The 20,050-nt window shown below is 38.6% G+C and overlaps 3 long non-coding RNA genes across 3 annotated transcripts; all 3 read left to right on the plus strand.

Annotated features, from left to right (window-relative positions):
• The first annotated feature begins 6,132 nt into the window (after window positions 1-6,132).
• On the plus strand, window positions 6,133-9,815 carry LOC133736544 (uncharacterized). Its single transcript, XR_009859610.1, has 9 exons — window positions 6,133-6,147; window positions 6,675-6,830; window positions 7,104-7,196; window positions 7,347-7,513; window positions 7,622-7,717; window positions 7,834-7,916; window positions 8,147-8,220; window positions 8,979-9,046; window positions 9,570-9,815. It is a non-coding gene; the product is annotated as an uncharacterized LOC133736544 (long non-coding RNA).
• A 159-nt stretch (window positions 9,816-9,974) lies between these two features.
• LOC133725155 (uncharacterized) lies at window positions 9,975-10,488 on the plus strand. The gene is made up of 3 exons (XR_009854284.1): window positions 9,975-10,098; window positions 10,210-10,294; window positions 10,386-10,488. It is a non-coding gene; the product is annotated as an uncharacterized LOC133725155 (long non-coding RNA).
• A 166-nt stretch (window positions 10,489-10,654) lies between these two features.
• LOC133739873 (uncharacterized) lies at window positions 10,655-11,560 on the plus strand. The gene is made up of 3 exons (XR_009860870.1): window positions 10,655-10,721; window positions 10,800-10,888; window positions 11,291-11,560. It is a non-coding gene; the product is annotated as an uncharacterized LOC133739873 (long non-coding RNA).
• Window positions 11,561-20,050: the final 8,490 nt, after the last annotated feature.

Below are 20,050 nucleotides of genomic sequence, written 5' to 3' on the forward strand. Positions count from 1 at the left end.
GGAACATAGTTGTTGGCTTGTTTCTCAATTTGAAACCAACAGTCCAGATTTAATGACCGTTGGTTTCAATTAATGCTTAGATCCAACGATTTTGCAATTAATATATATGTGTGTGTGTGTGCAGGGCTTTTCTAGTAAAGATCCCTTTTTATGGTCATTTTAAGGGATCGCTTATTAGACAAACTTTTCAATCACGTATCCACATCTTCAACATTAAGTTTTTAGGTCCACATGAGTAGATCATCTCTGCAAATTTTCAGTCAAATTCATAATCGTTAAGGCATTCATAACTGCGATTTACAATTATAAATACGGTTCAGGTTGGACAGGTTCAGTTCGTCCATTGATTTAATTTAGTTCCATATCTTAATGATCATCAATTTGGTTGAAAATTTGCAGAAGTGATCAATACATTAGGACCTAAAAATGAACGGTCGAGATCCGAAAATGCGAACAAAAAGTGAGTCCCACAAGAGATCCCTTAAAATGACCAAAAAAAGGGTTCCCTTAGTGGAAGGGCGGATCTCTTAGTGGAAGGGCTCTCTATATATAAAACGGTAACAAAAAGAATTGTAAAAAATTCTAAAAATTTCTCTATAAATACCTACCATTTATTTTACCTCTCACCCCCAAAAAATTATCTTTCATATTTATACAAAGTTTTTCTTCCTCCTCCTCCTATATATAGAATTTGTCTTCCAAAATTTCTTTTATTCCAATATGGCCGCACAAGGCATAGAAGGCATATATCAAAGTGTTGAATCCGGGATGAGATGGATGAATGAGGAAGACATTCAATTGTGTAAGTCTTGGAAATATGTCAGCCAAAATCCGATTTTGGGTAAACATCGAAGGAAAAACGATCTATGGGAGGGTGTGAAGCAACACTATGCTGCAAATTAGAGTGGAAGTGTTCGATCAACTTCTGCTTTTTTAGGGAGATGGAAAAATTTGAAGATAGAACTCTATGAGTGACATTGTGTATTAAGGCAAGCTCGTAGTTGATACAAGAGCGGTTTGAATACGGTTGATGAGGCATGAATTTGTTGATAAATAATTTAGTTTCTTGATACATTATAATTAAAATTATTACTTGATAAATAATTAAGTAATTTTAATGTCGTTTATATTTGTACTAATTAATTTTTATTGTAATTAAAATTATTACTTTGTCAATTATAATGCTATTTATATTTGTACTAATTGATTTTTATATTCTTTCTTAAATAACATAGCGTGAAGAAGCACATAAATTGTGACATGTCGGGATAAAGAAAAAATTGAGTATTGGTTATAGCGGCAAAGGTCATGAGAGATGCGGTTAAAGACACTGTGACTCATCCTATAGCGTGTTTAAAATTCCTATTCCTTGAGCCCTGGACGTTAAACAAAGTAATCTTCCATCATGTTTTTGCCTCTTTCTTCACTAAATCTCTCCTCGTTTGGTGCACGACCTATTCTAGAAACCTGCTGTTGAGTTTGGTTAACAGATTCAATAACTGCTGCGATCACAATGGCCTTAGTCGCCATCATCTCTTATCATCTTCATCTCGAGACTATCAAATCTTAGCCCACAACCTCATCATTGAAATGAGGAAAGGAGAGGAAATGTGTAATTCTAGAGATATGAAAAAGAAGAAGATTTGCCAAGATCAAATTGTGTGTGAATGGAGTGCACAAATTTTCTCTATTTATTGACATTTTTCACACCAAACATGATCTATTGATAAGAACACGTGTCAACACTTGGTTCTTCATAATCTTATCCAAAATCTTAGATAAGATTACATTGACAATAACCGTTAGATTGAGTATGCAAATGATCTAGTTCGTTCAAAGTTGTCAGTGGTTGCTTGACTATTTTCAAAAAAAAATATCAGTGATTGCTTCACGCGTTTAAAAAAAAATTGTTAGTAAATATCGGTGATTCATAATTTGTCCACCTAAAAAAAATAAATTCTTTTTTTTTTTCACCTAAAATAATTAATGTTTTTGTTGTTAGGTTATCTATAATGTTCATCACTAGCATCTATTTACATCAAAATATATTTCAATTTTACAATAAATAAATTTATAAAAAATTTAATGAACAGTAACTGACCGGTCAAAAACAGAACCGTCCAGTGGCAGTGAACAATGTCTTAACCCAGTGACCCTGATCCAACGGGTGAACTTGCTCTTAACCTCGTTTTCTAATAATGTTATTATGGCTAAACTTGGCTGGAACATTTTAACAAATAAAGAAAATTGGTGGGGTGACATTGTTAAAAGAAAATACTTGAGGAAACGCTTTTAAACTTAGAAAGAAATTCAATCGTTCGTTGGCTTGGAAATGCATCTTAGATGCTAGAGATCTAATCATTAAAGGAACACATTGGATTATTGGTAATGGTAAAGATATCAACTTATGTACTTTTAATTGAATCTTTGCTTTTCTTTGATCAATCTGGTGGATTTAAATGAATATGTTGCTAACTATATTGGTAATGGACATTGGAATGTTTATAAATTTTCTTCTTATCTTCCTAATGATGTGGTGATGACTATTACGAGTATTCCTATCCATTGTTTTGATGTTGGTGATGACTTTGTTTGGAGGCCAGCGCCTAATGGAAAATTTTCCATTTAATTTGCAACCTGGCTTCAATGTGACTCTTCTATTCACCCTCAGACCAAAATTCTTAATAAAATTTGGCATTTGAATATCCCTCCAAAAGCCGAAAAAGGGTAAGGGATAGATTGAAAACTAGGGCTAGGCTAGCTCTTTATATCAACAATATTGACTCTTCTTGTGCCCTGTGTGGTTCAGGTGTGAAGGATTTTAACGGCCTCTCCTATGGCTGTCCAATTACTACTAATATTTGGAGCCTTACTAGTAATATTCTTCATCTTGCTAGTGCTCCAAATTTCAAGGATTGGCTTCATGCACTTTTTCTAAAAGAGGACTTATCAGCCATTAAAGACTGCATTCTTATTTGCTGGCAGATTTGGAAGACTCGAAACAACATTGTCTTCAACTCTGCTCATCTCGACCCTCCTTATGTGATTCATGTTGTTGTCTCCATTGGTGCTAGCTATAGAGAGCATAATCCTTCTCCTGTTATAGCACCACTCTGCTCCTGCTGATGTGATCAAGTAGTCCCCTCCCCCTATCCATTATATGAAGCTCAACTTTGATGGTTAGTTTTTTCTAAGAATCAATCTTCGTCATCCGAGACTCTAATGGTCAACCTGTTCTTGCTGGAGCTTGTAACCTCGGGATTTCCAATGTTTCCCTTGATGAGTGTTCGGCTCTAAAAGACTGTATCCAATCAGCTTTTCGGTTCAACTACAAGAACATTTTAATTGAAGGTGACTCCAAGCTCATTGTTAACTGTATCAATAATGCCTGTGAAATCCCTTAATTAGAAACTGAGGTCCCTTATTCATGATATCAAGCTAATGGCTTCCCCATTCGAAGAAGTTTCCTTTTCTCACATCTTTCGAGAAGTTAATTTCTTAGAAGACTTTATCACCTCTATCAGCCATAGCCTCTCCTCTCTTATTGTTTGGCTCAAGCGTATGCCGGTTGCTGCGATCCCTGCTTGGGACCAAGATTTTCTCAACTTTGGTTGCCCAGTGGGCTTTTCATTATAATTTCCTTTTCTCTAAAAAAAAAAAAAAATTGACATGATACAATAATATGAGGTTAGCATGGTGGTTTCTTGTTCAACTCCTAATCATGAGGTCATGAGTTTGAGCAATGGTTGGGAAACTTTTTCTTTGGTAAATTTCAAATAGTGAAATCTACTCAGTCAATTAGATAGTGACACGTAAGCAAGTGAATAGATTCATTGGACAGAAGACTAACAGATTGGACTTATTGGATCAAAAGTGAAAGCTCGAGGGTGTTTTTGATAAAATTAGAAGAGCATCAAGGACTGAAGTGATTTTACCATAGAGTTCAAGGTAGTGATTAGTATTTTTTCCTAATTTAATACACTCCCATTGAAAGAAGGGAATCAACTTCGAAAGATGTTTTCTCCTACGTTTACTAACACAAAAGGGAATTGAAATGAAATTAGGTCTCACCTTAAAATCAGGAACTCATTCCTTAAGAGCATGTTCAGCGGTTTGGTGGTGACCGGCCTCCACCTAGGATTGGTGATGTGGTGATCATGAATTCCTAAAAACAAGCTTCCATCGGTCCAACCTTGACCAGCCAAACCAAGGATTTTCGTGACCCAGGCCAAGAAAAATGTCAAGCCCGTGACAAATTCCTTGACCTAGCGTTGCCGGTTGCCAGCTCGGCCCAGAACCGATAGTGGGTGACGTCAGCGACTGCTGTGGAGAGAGAGACGCGACGTCGAACCCAAAACAAACCCAGAAACTCCAATCCTAAGAACTTAATCAAATTCGAAAACTAATTACACAAACGGGTAGAGCATGACGAGAGGATGATTTTTCATACCACATGCAGCCCAATCGGTGGTTGGAGTCGTCTGAATTCTCTAAACCCGCCGAAGAACCTTAGAGTTTCCAGCGTTCGATTCTTCCTCCACGGGCACGATTGGTCAAGCCATGACCAGTGGTGTGTCGGCAACTTCCAGACGAACAAGTTGATGCCGGTGTGCCGTCGTACAGTGGCCAGATGGCGATTTAATATGGTCGGATCCTCAAATCGGGTCGTCGGGTCTCTTTTTCGGTTCGAGAGAGATCGAACCTTCTGAGATGGTCTGATTCGTCCGATTCTTCCAAGGCTATATATAGCCTAAAATTCAGAATTAATCGACGGTTAGAATGAAGCAGTACAAGTTTTCTTTTCTTTTTCCATAATGTTTCAATAGGTCCTAAACTTTTGAAATTTATAAAAATTAGCTCGGGTATCCGAAAAATTCTCCACAAATTTTCACGAACTCATCATGTCATGTACTTTATTATTATTAAATAAAGGATTTCACTTTATGAAAAATAATCTCGAGCACCTTTATTAATTACTGAGATCGTAAATTAATTTCTCAACTACCTCAACTTTATCCATTCTACATCAATTCACTATGCCAAAAAGGCCTTCAGACGACACGCATCAGACGACATAAGTTTTGTTTTATGTCGTCTGAGTTTTTCAGACGACATAATTTTCTTTTCTGTCGTCTGAATATACACTAAAACCATACTGGTTTAATTTGGAAAAATGGTGAGCATTCAGACAACACATTTGTGTAGTTGTAGAAGGTGGTGATTTCCTATCTCAAATTTGGAGGGATATCCAAATTGTTGATTGAGCATTTTCCCTCTCAAATAGCCACACCCTAAATGACTAGAAAATATTGTGACATTCAGACAACATTTAAATGTTGTCTAAATGTTGGGGTTGTTTTAAAATTTCCCAAGTTATTTTGACTTGTGCTATTTGACATATATCCCTCGCAATTAAATCACTTTCAATTCGATCTGTCCTTCTCAGCTCGACCTAGAAGTTAACCCGCAAAAGCCCAAACACCAGCCTCGCTCTCTCCTTCTCAGTTAGCTCTGTCATATTTCGATTCTCACTCTCTCCTTCATCTTCTCACTTTCTCGATTCATCAACCTTAGTCTCTACTTCGTCTTTCACGTCCAGATTAATGGAGCTCTGCAGCGACCAGTAGATCTATTTTCGATTTAGATATCGGTAAGCAATTTAGGGTTTCAATCGTTTTTTAGTTTTGGGTTTCAACTGGGTTCAATCGATTTTAGTGTTTGATTTCGATTCAGTTTTTTCTGTTTCTATTTGGGGATGGGGCGATTGAATATCATTTTTCCTTTTATCCTTGATTCGGTGTTCCGATTACTGAAAACCCAGACCTCTCTCTCTCTCTCACTCATTCTCTCTCTCTCTCTCTCTCTCTCTCTCTCTCTCTCTCTCTCTCTCTCTCTCTCTCTCTCTCTCTCTCTCTCTCTCTCTCTCTCTCTCTCTCTCTCTCTCTCTGTGTCACCCTCCTTGACAGTAGACGGCGGCGGAACGGTGAAGGTTCATTGACTCTTGTCTTGGTGCCAGTTTGCTTTGGAATTTTGTTGAAACAGACGAAAAGAAAAGAAGAAGAGGAGGAAGAGGAAGAAGAAGAAGAAGGAGACGGGAAGAAATTGATGCTCGATTCCAACAGAAATTGAGTAAACTGATCATCCTAGGTATTCTATGATGGGTTTGAATTTGTTTGATTTCTTTTTTTGTCGGTCTCTCTGCTTTTCCATTATAATACATAATCATTTTGGTTTTTCCTGTTCAAGAACCTCTGGGAACATGAAGACGACTTGGTGTGATATCCCGTACCCGATTTTGAAGCCTATTTGATTTTCTATCTATGAGTTAGACCTTTTTATATACTTAATTCTTATTCTTTTCTTCCCACAGTTAGTTCCGTTATATATATATATATATAGTTATTAGATAATGGTTTTAGTTTATCACTTTTGTTCTATTGCTCATTATATATGTTTTCCCTCTATTTCAAGAAGATTTTGATTATCTGTGTTATCTGCGCCTGGGCTTGTTTCGAAAGAGACGTGTTTGATTGTTTTTTTTTTTTTTTTTTTTTCAGTTCTATATTTTGGGCTTCTATTAGCTGTGTCAATTTTTGCTTTTGATTGGGTTTTTTGTTACTGAATTTCATATATTTTTGTATGAAGGTTTGAATAAAAACCTTAATGTTTAACAGTGTCTTACTAAAAGTGAAGAGTCCAAGCTAAGCAAGGATGACTTTAGCATGTGCTCTGCAACCAAAATGTAGAAGAGGTCCATGACTCCTATGTGCGGCTGCGAGCTGCTGTAATTAGATCCCACAACCAATGTCTCCCCATCCCTTATTTTACTGGTATGTATTTTTCACAATGACATATGTTTTTGACTCACGCACTGATCTTTAGCATACTGTATTAAAGTTAGTCTTTTTTGATTCATGAAACATGCACTACAAGCTGTGGCAGCTCTAGAAACTTCATTTGCAAACTGAATTTTTAATTTCAATATTTGCTTCTGAACATTGAAGTTTAAATTTTTTTTTTCCGTATCACTGTTCTAATGAAAATTGGCTACTTTAGATTTAATTGATCGACATTAGAAACTATAAGTAAATGTAAATTTTCAGAAATTCATGATTTCCATTATAATCCATCATCACCTCGGATTCTGAAGAACGAGAAACAAACCAGCTCAACAAGTTGTGTTACTTTCATGAAGGGTGCGCTTTCTTGTCCATTGAATTTGCATATTTATGACTTCTCTCTTACTACTGTTACAATCACCAAATTTTTTCATTAAAAATTTGCTTCAATTTTTGAATAAGTTTATGCTATGCCTTTTGCTAATTGAATCATGTATACTCATGTAGAAATTCAGAAATTGGGTGAGATTGCAAAAGAACCTATGTCACAAGATGATAATCGAGCAAACTCTATTAACCCCTGGATTCAGCAGACAGAATTCAACTAAATCATATCATTTATGACATATCAAACAAAGTATGTTGATGCATTCCCTTAGTCACCAAATTTCTTGGTAAATATTAACACTTACTCTACATTCTTTTTTATTTTCCTGAATAAATCCTTTTTCAATGTATTTAGTACAATTATATAACATAACTCATATATATTACATAAGTAGTCAAACAGTGAACGAAAAAAGCATGGATTGAAGACTGATTACTATTTGGTGATATTGAACTTTTCTCTCAAGGAACAAGCTGTTCCTCTGTAAAAGGTCTGATTCTCAATTTCTAATCTCTATTTATCTCAATTAGTGTTGTGTCTCAGTTGAAAAGTATGACTACTTCACAGTGACGAAGATATTGAATTTGTTTGATCATTGTTTTGCAGAGATCAATAGAAACCTGCAAAATGAATACAAGAGTCAGGACAAAATTGCAGCCATGAAAGTTCCAACCAAGATAAATGAAAAAGTAATCATTTTTCCAAGTTTTTTAATACTTAGTTTTTGGAAAATGGTTTCACACTTCTGGAGAAGCCTAAATTATTTTGATCACTACTAATGGAGGTTCTTACTTTTTATAACTATTGATAAACTTGATAATATTAGCTGTTAGACATCCTGTTATCATTTTGATACCTTTCATGCTCTCTTTAATAGAAGCGCCAATACTATATCTTAGACATGCTCTTACTTTTGCAGGTAGTTAAGAACTTGGACTTGGTGAGGATAAGATTAATTGTAATATCATAAAGAGTTAAAGAATTTGTTGCTTGGTAATTTTTCTGCATTTATCATATTTTCCAATTTACAATCTGTTTAGCTGCTAATCAATTTCAATAACTTATCAATTTTTATTTTGTTTCATTTACGTATGAACATTGTTTAGCGTATTGGTGTTTGTTTCATTACAATTTCTGTTATTATAGTATATCAAGTGGTTTGTCACACTTGATAGTGAAGATAATATATTAAGTAGAGGACAATTTAAAGTTGAATCTGTGGCATTGGGTAATGGTAATGAAAATATCTCAAATTCTGACGGTCAAATTATCAGTGGTTATCTCAAATTGTATATCAAATTGTGGCATGGGACATAATATATACAAGAATTATCTCAAATTATCTGTAATATATAGTTTGACTAATTGAATATATTATGTCCATTAGGAATCAGTGGTTTTGCTTTTTCTCTGAAGAGTAATACAATGAGTGTATTTTTTCAGGTTGCATTTGCTATTCTAGAATTCACTCTTAGTTTCCTCAAATTGAAATTTACATAAACTAATAGAATCAAAATGTAGAGGCATGCAGCTGTAACAAATTCTAAAGCCTATTCTGGAATTTGATCCTCAATTTCCATTCATAAAAATCTCAAGACTATTCTTTTACTTTCGATGTTATTTGTCTGATTAATTTAGTTACTTACCTGCATTTCGTCTGCTTAACCAAATTCAGTTTTAACAACTAACATGCTATAGTAGATATTATCTTTTGTCACTAAGTTTCTTCGTTTCAATGTTGTGTTTTACAGTGTTTCATATTACTGCTAAAGAGGAGAATACTTTCAGTAATGATGCAACAGCTAAAGATATTAAACAGGTAAATATTTCTCATCAAATTTTCAGAAAAACTATTTCCACAGTTCAGATGCTGCCAATAATAACACACATCTGTCAGATTTTGACTCTCTTAACCTTTATTTACATATTCCATATCATACTAGTCATTTATTCCATCAATAAAACCTTGATGTCTTTCTGCTACACATAAGATAGCACTGCTCATACATCTGTTTTCTACTAATTGTATTGGTATAGGAGTAACTGTGAAACTGAGATGCAAGTAAATGTTCAAATTTCCATCACTTAAAGGTTGGAAATGAAACTGAGATGCAAGTAAATGTTCAAATTTCCAAACACTTGGAGATGCTCACTTTCAAACACAAATTACATATATGTAATTGTTCACTTTAAATTTTACAATCTGTCATTTGAACAACTAATATATTACTAAATATAATAATTGGTCTAAACATTTAAATTAGAAGAGTAATTTATGCATTTTGTAAATGTTTCAATGTGTATAGCTGCTAATGACCTAAAACCATTACACTAATGACCAGACATAATGAGGAAATTCAGATTTTACTTCAGCAAGCAACCTGCAGTGCATGGAGTAACTGTGATACTTACATCTGGCAACCAAGATGTCCGACATCAATCCCCTAAGGTAGATATATTCAAGAAGGAAATCTCAATCTGCTTTTTCATCAGCTAGATATATTCAAGCCAAGTTTAATTTGAACTTATTCATTACCGTCGAGAAATTTGGTTAACGTGTACTAGATCTCAATGGGTAGTTGGTAATCCTCAGAGAATATTACTGTAAAGGCAGGTACAACACAACAAGGTTGAGATTTAATTGGTCAAACCATCCCTCTGGGTTTTGTTCTCCCTTGTGGATGTTGTCCTGTGACTTCTACATTCTTACATGTTATTGCCCTTGTGATTCTTTGGGTTTATGGCATCTCTATATCTTTCAACAGATGATTGGTCTGACAAAGTCAACCTTTGGCACGGCTTTTGTTCAATGTCTGGACATCAACACTCGGATGAAATATATACCAGCATGGGAGTTTGTCCATAGCATGAGTAAGCCGTGATACATGCCTGATTTATCAAGAAGGCATAAATTTCCTTTCTGGTCTTTCCCTTTATAAATTTAGAATTTAAATAACTTCTTGAGTTTGGGACATTTTGCAGCCTACTATGGGAAACCCTGACTGGAAGGGAGCATCTGCTTTTTTAGGGAAGACTTGAGAACCTCAAAGGTTCTGGATTAAGACAAGTAAGTCATTACATACATTTATTTATTTTGTGCTTGCAGATTAAGCTTATCTGTTTTTCCTTATTTTTTTGTCTGAATTTTGTTTCTCTAGGCAGTGGAAGAATCTTTGAAAAGTGTCAATCTGTTTCATGGTGGGGTTGCAGACAAAAGAGCTGGAAAGTATAGTGGAGGTATGAAGAGAAGGCTTAGCGTCGCAATTTCACTGATAGGTGATCCTAAAGTATATGGTGATCACTTTTTAGCTGCTCTAGCTGTGTGACAATTTTCCAATTTTCCTGGACGTGTAAATTTCTTGATATCCTATTTACTGCATTCATTTGCAAACTCTATGTAGATTGTTTATATGGATGAGCCTAGCATTGGACTCGATCCAGCTTCAAGACATAATCTATACGGGCAAAACAAGATTGTGCGATCATCCTAACAAGTACTCTCTCTCTCTCTCTCTCTCGTTTTGCCTTTATTAGAAGTGCTTATGTTGTTTACGTGGACTCCACTTGTGCAGATAGCCACAGACAGCGGATAATAAGTTGGATTGATGGCACAAGACAGCTATCAGCTACATTTGACTTCACAACCAAGGGAGTTCTTCAGGTATCATCCATTTTCAATCGGTCTGAGATGTTTGACTACCAGCTGACTGCTACACCCACATATGCACACATAAAATCTCTCTCTTGAGTGAACATCTACATTTGTTCTTGTTTTGACCATTGGATATGAGTCCTGGCCATTATAACCATTAGTATCCAGTAATTTATGCCAAGTTTCCAAACATTTTTGTTATGAATTTGTTTATTTCTATATAAGAAACTAAAATAGGCAACTATTACATGAAATTATCTTCTCATCTAAGCACATGAGTACCCCAAGTATGCGTGGTCATGTTATATTAGTTCATTTCTACAAGACTGGCATCTTAATTGAGATTTCCTTTTAACATGTTATGTTTGTTTCTCCCCTATTTTGGTGATAATCATGCATGCTTCTGTGTAGGAAGCTGTCAAGGGACAATTATGGAGATTATGTGATCCCCAAGGGAAGCCACCAGGTGTAATATAGTAGTACAGCTAGCTAGTTCCTATATTTAACTTGTTTCTAGTAGAAATTCTTCCTTCATTAAGAATGTGGACTTGTTTGCAGATTCAAATTAGTAGATATGGGCCATTTTGAACTGATGCTCATGATTAGGTTTGTGTACATGAGACAATGATGGATTAGTGGAAATTGCAATGAATGCTTTTGGATGTGGATTTTATGGTTTCATGAACGGGTAATTTTAATTTCCAGATGCATGCATACCAATTGTAACAGGAGACTAGTAATATGTGTTATTTCAAATTGCAAGTTACAACAAAGGCACACCAAAACGTGTGGTTGCAGCTGCACAAAAACAACACAAAAACCAATAAGAAGTCTATTGTCTTTTTGACAATGGGACAACAGAAAATTGTAGTCTGAAAGGCAAAACAACAACATAAGTTAGTTGAAAGTATTGGCTAAAGTGTATAACAACAACAAATAAGTGTGATTGGACGTGATTACAGACAATATAAAACATGTACTATTAGTAGTCCTTTTTATATTAAGACCACAAATATTTGTCGTCTAAATAATCTCAAACGACAGTAAATTGTCGTCGTAATGAGACTGACATAACAGAAAGAATATGATATCTATTGTCTAAACCATTTCCCAACATCACATATGTATAATTTCAAAATCTTTCACACAACACTTAAATGTCATACAAACCTATCCTAGAACGACACTTCATTGTCCTCTGATGCTCTTTACGACCACATATAATTATCGTTTAAAGTAAATTAGCACAACTTTTAATTGTTGTTGTATGAGAGAGTTCCCAAAATGCAAAACTCATCAGACGACCGAACACTTCTGTCTTCTGATGCCCCCAAGAGACGACACCGTACTAGACGACACATTTTTGTTCGTTCAGACGACAGAACAGTTCTGTCGTCTGAAGGCCTTTTTGGCATAGTGATTATCCATAAATGTCCATTATTACCATCTATTTACATCAAATATATTTCTGTTGTAGAGAAACTGAAATTGAGAGGAATTTGCTGTGTATTCTCATTGATAATAGGGGCCTCTTTATATAGAGGATTGCAATACATAGAATCTCAATCGTACAAGGAAAGTAATCGTACATTGAATAGGAATCTAGATCCTTCTAATTTAACCCTATTACCACTAGGTCAAGTAACCTAGAGTTTGGGCCAAACACAAATAGAGATATCCTTAAACACTCCCCCTTGTGTTGTCCAAACGCGGTGCTTCTCTCGTTGCCTCGTAAAAAACCTTGCCGAGTAACAAAAACCCAGTGGGACAAAAATAACCTCGGTCGAAGGGGAAAAAGAACACAACACACCCTTCACGTTTCGAGGTGAACATGTAGACATCTCCCCCTGATGTCTGCGCCTCCCCCTGATGACTACGATCATGGGAGTTCAGATAATTTCCGCAAGCCAATTCTTGCCACATGTTTCTCGAACGTGGATTTGAGCAATGACTTAGTAAACAAGTCTGCCTCATTGTCCTCAGATCGAACCTGGTTCACTTTGATCTTGAGGAGCTTCTGTTGTTGCTGATTGTAGAAGAATTTGGGCGATATATGCTTGGTGTTGTCGCCTTTGATGTAGCCTTGCTTTATTTGTTCAATGCAAGCAGCATTATCCTCATAAATGCTCGTTGGCTCATCTGTGGTAGACTTCAAACCACAATTGCTTCGAATATGCGTAACTATGGATCGAAGCCATATACATTCACGAACTGCTTCGTGAAGAGCAATGATCTCTGCATGATTCGAAGAGGTAGCGACTAAGGTCTGCTTTGTAGACCTCCAAGATATCGCGGTCTTTCCCATGGTGAAAACATAACCAGTTTGGGAGCGACCTTTGTGTGGGTCAGAGATGTACCCAGCATCAGCAAAACCTTCCAAAACACTTATATCGTTTTGGGGTGGGGAGAGGGAACGCAGTCCACCATGTGTGGCGTCCCTGGCACTTGATGGGTCCGAATCCATCTTCTCTCTGTAGGGATAGAACAAGCCCATATCGATCGTACCACTTAGGTATCGAAAGATATCTTTAACACCAGTCCAATGGCGTCGTGTAGGCACAGAGCTATATCTAGCTAGCAAGTTCACAGCGAATGAGATATCCGGTCTTGTGCATTGTGCTAAGTACAATAATGCGCCTATTGCACTTAGGTAGGGCACTTCTGCCTCTAGCACTTCTTCATCGTCATCTTTTGGACGAAATTGATCCTTCTTTGGATCAAGACTACGGACGACCATTGGGGTGCTTGAAGGCTTAATCTTATCAGTGTTGAAACACCTAAGCATCTTTTGGGTATAAGCTGATTGATGAATCAGGATACCATCTCTACGGTGCTCAAGTTCTAAACCGAGGCAAAACCGTGTTTTCCCAAGATCTTTCATCTCAAACTCGGATTTCAAGTGTTCAGCGGTTTCCCTTAACTCTTTAAGGGTGCCAATTATGTTCATGTCATCGACATAAACCGCCACTATTGCAAATCCGGAACTTGTCCTCTTTATGAACACACATGGGCATAGTTCATTGTTGACATATCCCTTTCCAATCAAGTAGTCACTTAGACTGTTATACCACATCCGTCCGGATTGTTTCAATCCATATAGTGAGCGTTTCAATCTAATTGCAAACGCGCTCCGTGGTTTAGAGCCACTTGATTTGGGTAATTGAATTCCGTCTGGAATCTTCATGTATATCTCTGTATCTAGATCCCCATATAGATATGCAGTAACCACATCCATAAGCTGCATGTTCAGTTTTTCGGAAACTACCAAACTGACAAGGTAGTGGAACGTTATGACGTCCATTACGGGAGAATAGGTCTCCTCGTAGTCGATTCCAGGGCGTTGTGAGAAACCTTGCGCCACAAGGCGAGCTTTGTACCTTACAATCTCGTTTTTCTCATTACGCTTTCTAACGAATACCCATTTGTGACCAACTGGTTTGGTGTTGGGCGGTATTGGCACAACTGGTCCGAATACCTTTCTTTTCGCTAGAGAATCAAGTTCTGCCTGGATCGCATCTTTCCACTTTGGCCAATCAGCTCTACGTTGGCATTCATCAACGGAGCGTGGTTCGATGTCATCGGTCTCAATAATCTCACGCGCCACTGAATACGCGAATACATCATCAATGATGATGGAGTTTCTTTCCCACGTCGCATGTACACTAGTGTAATTAACAGAGATCTCTACGTTCTCAGGGATAGGTTCTGACATTGAGGCGTCCCCCAATGATGTCTCTTGGACATAACCATAACCATGGGACGGATTTTGAGTATCGATGATCAAAGGATTTGTTTGTGCCTCGTTCGCTCTCTTTCTAGGGCGAGTATCCTTCGAACCAATCGATCTACCGCGCTTTCTTGCGGGACCTGCGGCCATAGATGCCACATCATTGCCATGTTGGGCAATGGCGCCATCTCCTAGTGTCACAGGAGAGGCGTGATGTCCAGTATTTGGGACATCGATCCTTGCAGGCACGTTTGCAGCAGGTATGTGTGATCTCGTCACTTTGGCAACATCAGAAAACGCATCAGGCAGAGTGTCTGCTACGTTCTGGAGCTCGATTATTCTTCGCACTTCAAGTTCGGACTGTGCGGTACGGGGATCGAGATGAGCCATAGTGGGGACAGACCACGACAATTCTTGTCGTTCCTGTTGACCATATGTGTTCTTATCTCCCCCTAACGATGGGAAGACTGTCTCATCAAAGTGACAATCCGCAAATCTAGCGGTAAAGAGATCGCCTGTCAAGGGTTCGAGGTAGCGGACGATCGTTGGAGATTCATATCCAACATAAATGCCCATTCGTCGTTGTGGACCCATCTTAGTACGCTGTGGCGGCGTAATAGGCACATAAATGGCACACCCAAAGATGCGTAAGTGCGAGATATCAGGCTCGTACCCAGTCACTAGCTGTAACATAGAGTAAGATTGGGTGGCAGTGGGTCGTAGACGAATTAGCGTCGCTGCATGCAATATTGCATATCCCCAAGCAGAAACAGGGAGATTGGTGCGCATAACCAATGTCCGTGCTATCATCTGTAGTCGTTTGATAGCGGCTTCTGCGAGACCATTTTGGGTATGAACATGGGGAACTGGATGCTCTACATCAATCCCCAGTGACATGCAATAGTCATCGAATGTTTTCGATGTAAACTCCCCAGCATTATCAAGTCGAATTGACTTAATAGGATGGTCAGGGTAGTGAGCCCGTAGACGGATAATCTGGGAGAGGAGTTTAACATAAGCAGCATTTCGAGTGGACAGTAGCGCGACATGTGACCAGCGTGTCGACGCATCAACCAATACCATAAAGTATTTAAAAGGTCCGCATGGTGGTTGAATTGGTCCACAGATATCCCCTTGGATTCTCTGTAAGAACGGAATGAGTATTTTGGGATCCTTTGCGTAGGACGGTCTCGGTCCTAATTTCCCGAAGGAACAGGCTTTACAGAAAGTGCGAGGGGCCTTAGAAGCAACCAATGAGGATTTTGGTTGGGCCTGAGCGTCTGTAGCGCTATTAGAAGCAAAGTGTGTGACTACATCTCCCATTATGGCGTTGGAGCCATGGAAATTGGTGTGTGTGGCGTCATGGCCACTAGGAGAAACAACCATGGCGTCATGCTCATGGTTGGCGCCATTAATGGCGTCACCACATGGGACTTGGGCGGCCCTATGGCGCCCCAAGACGGCTGCAGCTCCAGATGCTGCAATTGTTGCGGTCTTGCTAAGTCCTGGAATCAATTTTCGATTCTTGCTTCTTCTCACTCTGAAGAATGGATGTCCGTGTGAAGTCTTTAGTATACGGAGCATCATATCACGACCAGGATGTCCTAGTCGGTCATGCCAAAGCCAATATGTGTCTGAATCCAAGAGTTCTTCTCTTATGACATTATTGGATTCAATAGGTCGAATTGTAGTGACATAAAGTCCACTAGATTGACACATAAGCTTCTCTAAGATGCGCTTTCTTCCGCAATCATTAGAGGTAATGCAAAGGAATTCTATTCCGTTCTCACTATGCGTTTCCGCATGGAATCCGTTGGCTCTAATATCTTTAAAGCTCAATAAGGTTCGATTTGCCTTAGGAGCGTAGAGAGCTTCAGTAACTTTAATCAAGGTGCCATTAGGCAAAAGGAATTGGGCCATTCCATGTCCTTGAACTAAACCTGATGGCCCAGCCATCGTAGTCACAGATGAATATGTAGGCAACATCTCCAAGAATAATTGCCTATGTCGTAGAATGGTGTGCGTAGTCGCACTATCCGCAAGACATTGAAGTTCATCCATTCCTTGAAAAGAAAAGCTCGTAATTAAAAAGGAGTCATAAAGAAAAGAGCTCAACTTTTATTAATAAGCCAAACGGAATTACATCATCGTTTCTTTAACCAAAGGAAATCTAATCCAATAAACTAGTTAATGCAAAACAATGGTAGTCGTCTAACTCCTTTCGGTAATTCCAATGTAAATGTGACCAGGTGAGTAGAGAGATGTCGGTGGAGCGGGGCTCACTTAAGTACCACTGATCTCAAAACCTTCCTAGACATCACACTCACATTGAGTACGCCTACTTTGATGAAAGACTAATAGCATTGGCATCTACTACAAAAATAATATGGCAATAGCCTACATCTCTTGGAAATAAAAAGACTTAATCAAAATCGCCAGTTTCTGGGTCTTGATCCTTGTAGTCTTCCACCCTTAGATCGAGATCTCCATCTTGATCTTCTTGTTCCATGTAATTTGCCTCCCTTGCTTCACGATACATCTTGTATGCGTTTGCAACGTTCTGGGATGCAGTACACTTCTTTGCCCAATGTCCACTTTATCCACATCTGAGACAAGCATATCATTATGGTCAGGTTCCCTTGATCGAGGCGCACTGGGAGCATTTTGTAGACGGTTATTGCCTTTGGTGGCGTTACCACCATAACCAGAGGCTTGGCCTCTCTCTCTTTTCACACGTTTACCTCCACGGTTCCGTGCACGCCTATCTTGGCGATTTCCTTCCTCTTTAGGGCGAGAATATGGACCAGAACGTCCAGAATTATCCCTACTCTTAGGGTTTCGCTCCTTGCGTCCTCCCTTGGAGGCGCGACTATAATTAGACTCCGGATTTGACTTGGTTCCCACGGGTCTAGAGTTATAGTTCTTCACAAGTATGTTGTCGTGCTTTTCAGCTACGTTCAAGGCACCAATTAGCTCATGAAATCTTGTGATGCGTCTAGCATTGACATTAATCCGATAGTTTTTGGCTATCATCAATGCAGAGACGGGGAAGGTGGAGAGAGTCTTCTCGATCAACATCGTATCAGTGATGTTCTGTCCACAGAATTCCATCATAGACTTGATACGAAGTGCTTCTGAATTGTAGTCAAGTACAGACTTGAAATCACAGAAGCGGAGGCTATGCCATCTCACTTCTAAGTCTGGAAGCAGGGAATCACGGACGTTGCCAAAACGCTGCTCGAGTTCTACCCATAGTCTTCTTGGGTCTTCCTCATTGAGGTACTCATTTTGGAGCGCGTCATTCATGTGCCTTGTCATGAGAATGATGGCTTTGGCTTCATTCGCCTCTCTCGTAGCTCTATTTGCTTCAAAAGCAATAGCTTGTTGAGGAGTACGCACGTCCTGACTTGGCTCTTGGATCGTACTCAGGATCCCATCAGCCTTAAGATGCTGGCGCACATCACGGACCCACTTGTGGTATCCTGCGCCTGTTGTCTCTAGTGGAGCGAAGCTCAACTTGTTCAGGTTACTCATCCTGAAAAACAACAAGAAAATAGGGTTAGTTTCGGAGCGAAAAAAAGCTACCACGAAAAACTATAAAATTTCTGAGCGTAGTCGCTTCCAAGAAATTAGGGATTTTCTGATCGTAGTCGCTTCCAAGAAAATCCGATTCCAAGAGGGGTTTTTGGATTAGATCGAAACGACTATGTATGTGGTCGATCGTTTTCTTCTCAACAAACTCTAAGTTTGGAGGACTCTACAAGCTCCAAGCTTGGAGTGAGCACGAACCCCCACAGTTCGGCTATTGGTCTCCCCTATGAAGAAGAAAGGGGGGAAGAAGAAGGGATGCTGGAAGTCCCCGAGAAAAAGAAGAAGAAATTGAAAAACTTCAAAAACGGGAACTTATAGAAAAGTGTACCTTGAAAAGATGCCGGAATTCTTGACCGGAAAAGATGTTGGTTGGGTTGTGCAGTGATACTGTAGGGTCGCTGCGAGGATGTCGCGAGGATGCTAAGGAGATGCCGCGAGGACTGTTGCGGGGCCGTTGCGGGGATGTCGCGAGGACAGTTGCGGGGATGCTGCGAGGACGCTGTGGAGATGCCGCGGGGCCGCTGGTGAGTCGCGGTCGCGAGCGCGCGCGAAGGTAGAAGGCAAGCAGGGCTTGCGGGCGCTACAGGGGCAGCGAGGCTAACCTGGTAGGGTTAGCGTTGAGTTGCGACGCGGGGGCTGTGGGGGCAGTAGTAGCGCGCAGGCAAGGCAAATTTGGTGGAGCTTGATCAATTTCTGGGGTTTTGGTTTCTAAAGCTAGGGTTAGGGCTCGTGCTGATAACGTGTTGTAGAGAAACTGAAATTGAGAGGAATTTGCTGTGTATTCTCATTGATAATAGGGGCCTCTTTATATAGAAGATTACAATACATAGAATCTCAATCGTACAAGGAAAGTAATCGTACATTGAATAAGAATCTAAATCCTTCTAATTTAACCCTATTACCACTAGGTCAAGTAACCTAGAGTTTGGGCCAAACACAAATAGAGATATCCTTAAACAATTTCTTTATTTTACAATAAACAAATTATTAAATAATTCAATATATGAACAGTAACTGACTGGTCAAGAAACAGAACTGGTGGAAACGCATGTCTAGTGGCAGTGAACATTGTCTTGACCCAGTGACCCAGTGACCTTGACCTTTTCCCCCAACGGGTGAACTTGCTCTAACACCCTGAAGTTCAAAACCCAAGGGAGGAGGGGGTTGAGTTTGGGAATCAATTCCTTCGAAATCAACTCCGATTTATGAGTAACTCAATTACCTGGAAATGTGTCATAAGAATTCATAGGAGGAACATCAAAGTTAAAAATTAAGGTAAAACTCTTTCGCCAAATATATACAATTATGAAAGATATGAAAAATATATCACAAAAAATTCCCAAAATTTGGGTCATTCGACATTTTGGTTTCTAATATTATAAAATTATCACATTGATACCTTAAAATTAATCTCCGACATACATTTAGTACTGTCTGTTAATAACACTGTTGACTCTTCATTTTTGTCAAGGGCATGTCCATCTTTCCCTCTCTTAGGTTAGTTAATTAGTAATTACCCTAATTACTTCTCGTTTTGCATATACTAATACTATTTATACTTGATTCTTTTCTAATTTTTAGTTACTGATCAGTGACTAATTATGTGACCGGGGGCGAGACAAAGTACTATTTTTCTTAATTTTTTTTTTTTTTTAAACTCCTTAGCAAATTTTTTCCCAAACAGTAAAAAAAAAAAAAGGAAAGGAAAAAGAAAAAGATGATAGCGAGATGGGAAGAGTCAGAGAGGGCCGTCCAAGGAGGGAACATGTGCCTGCCTTTTCTCCATTCTCTCTCTTTACTGCTATGTGAGTATCGTCTACTAAAACCATTTATTTAATACCAAAATATTAATT

This window comes from Rosa rugosa, chromosome 1 (assembly GCF_958449725.1).
Source record: "Rosa rugosa chromosome 1, drRosRugo1.1, whole genome shotgun sequence".
In the NCBI taxonomy this organism is placed as follows: Eukaryota; Viridiplantae; Streptophyta; class Magnoliopsida; order Rosales; family Rosaceae; genus Rosa; species Rosa rugosa.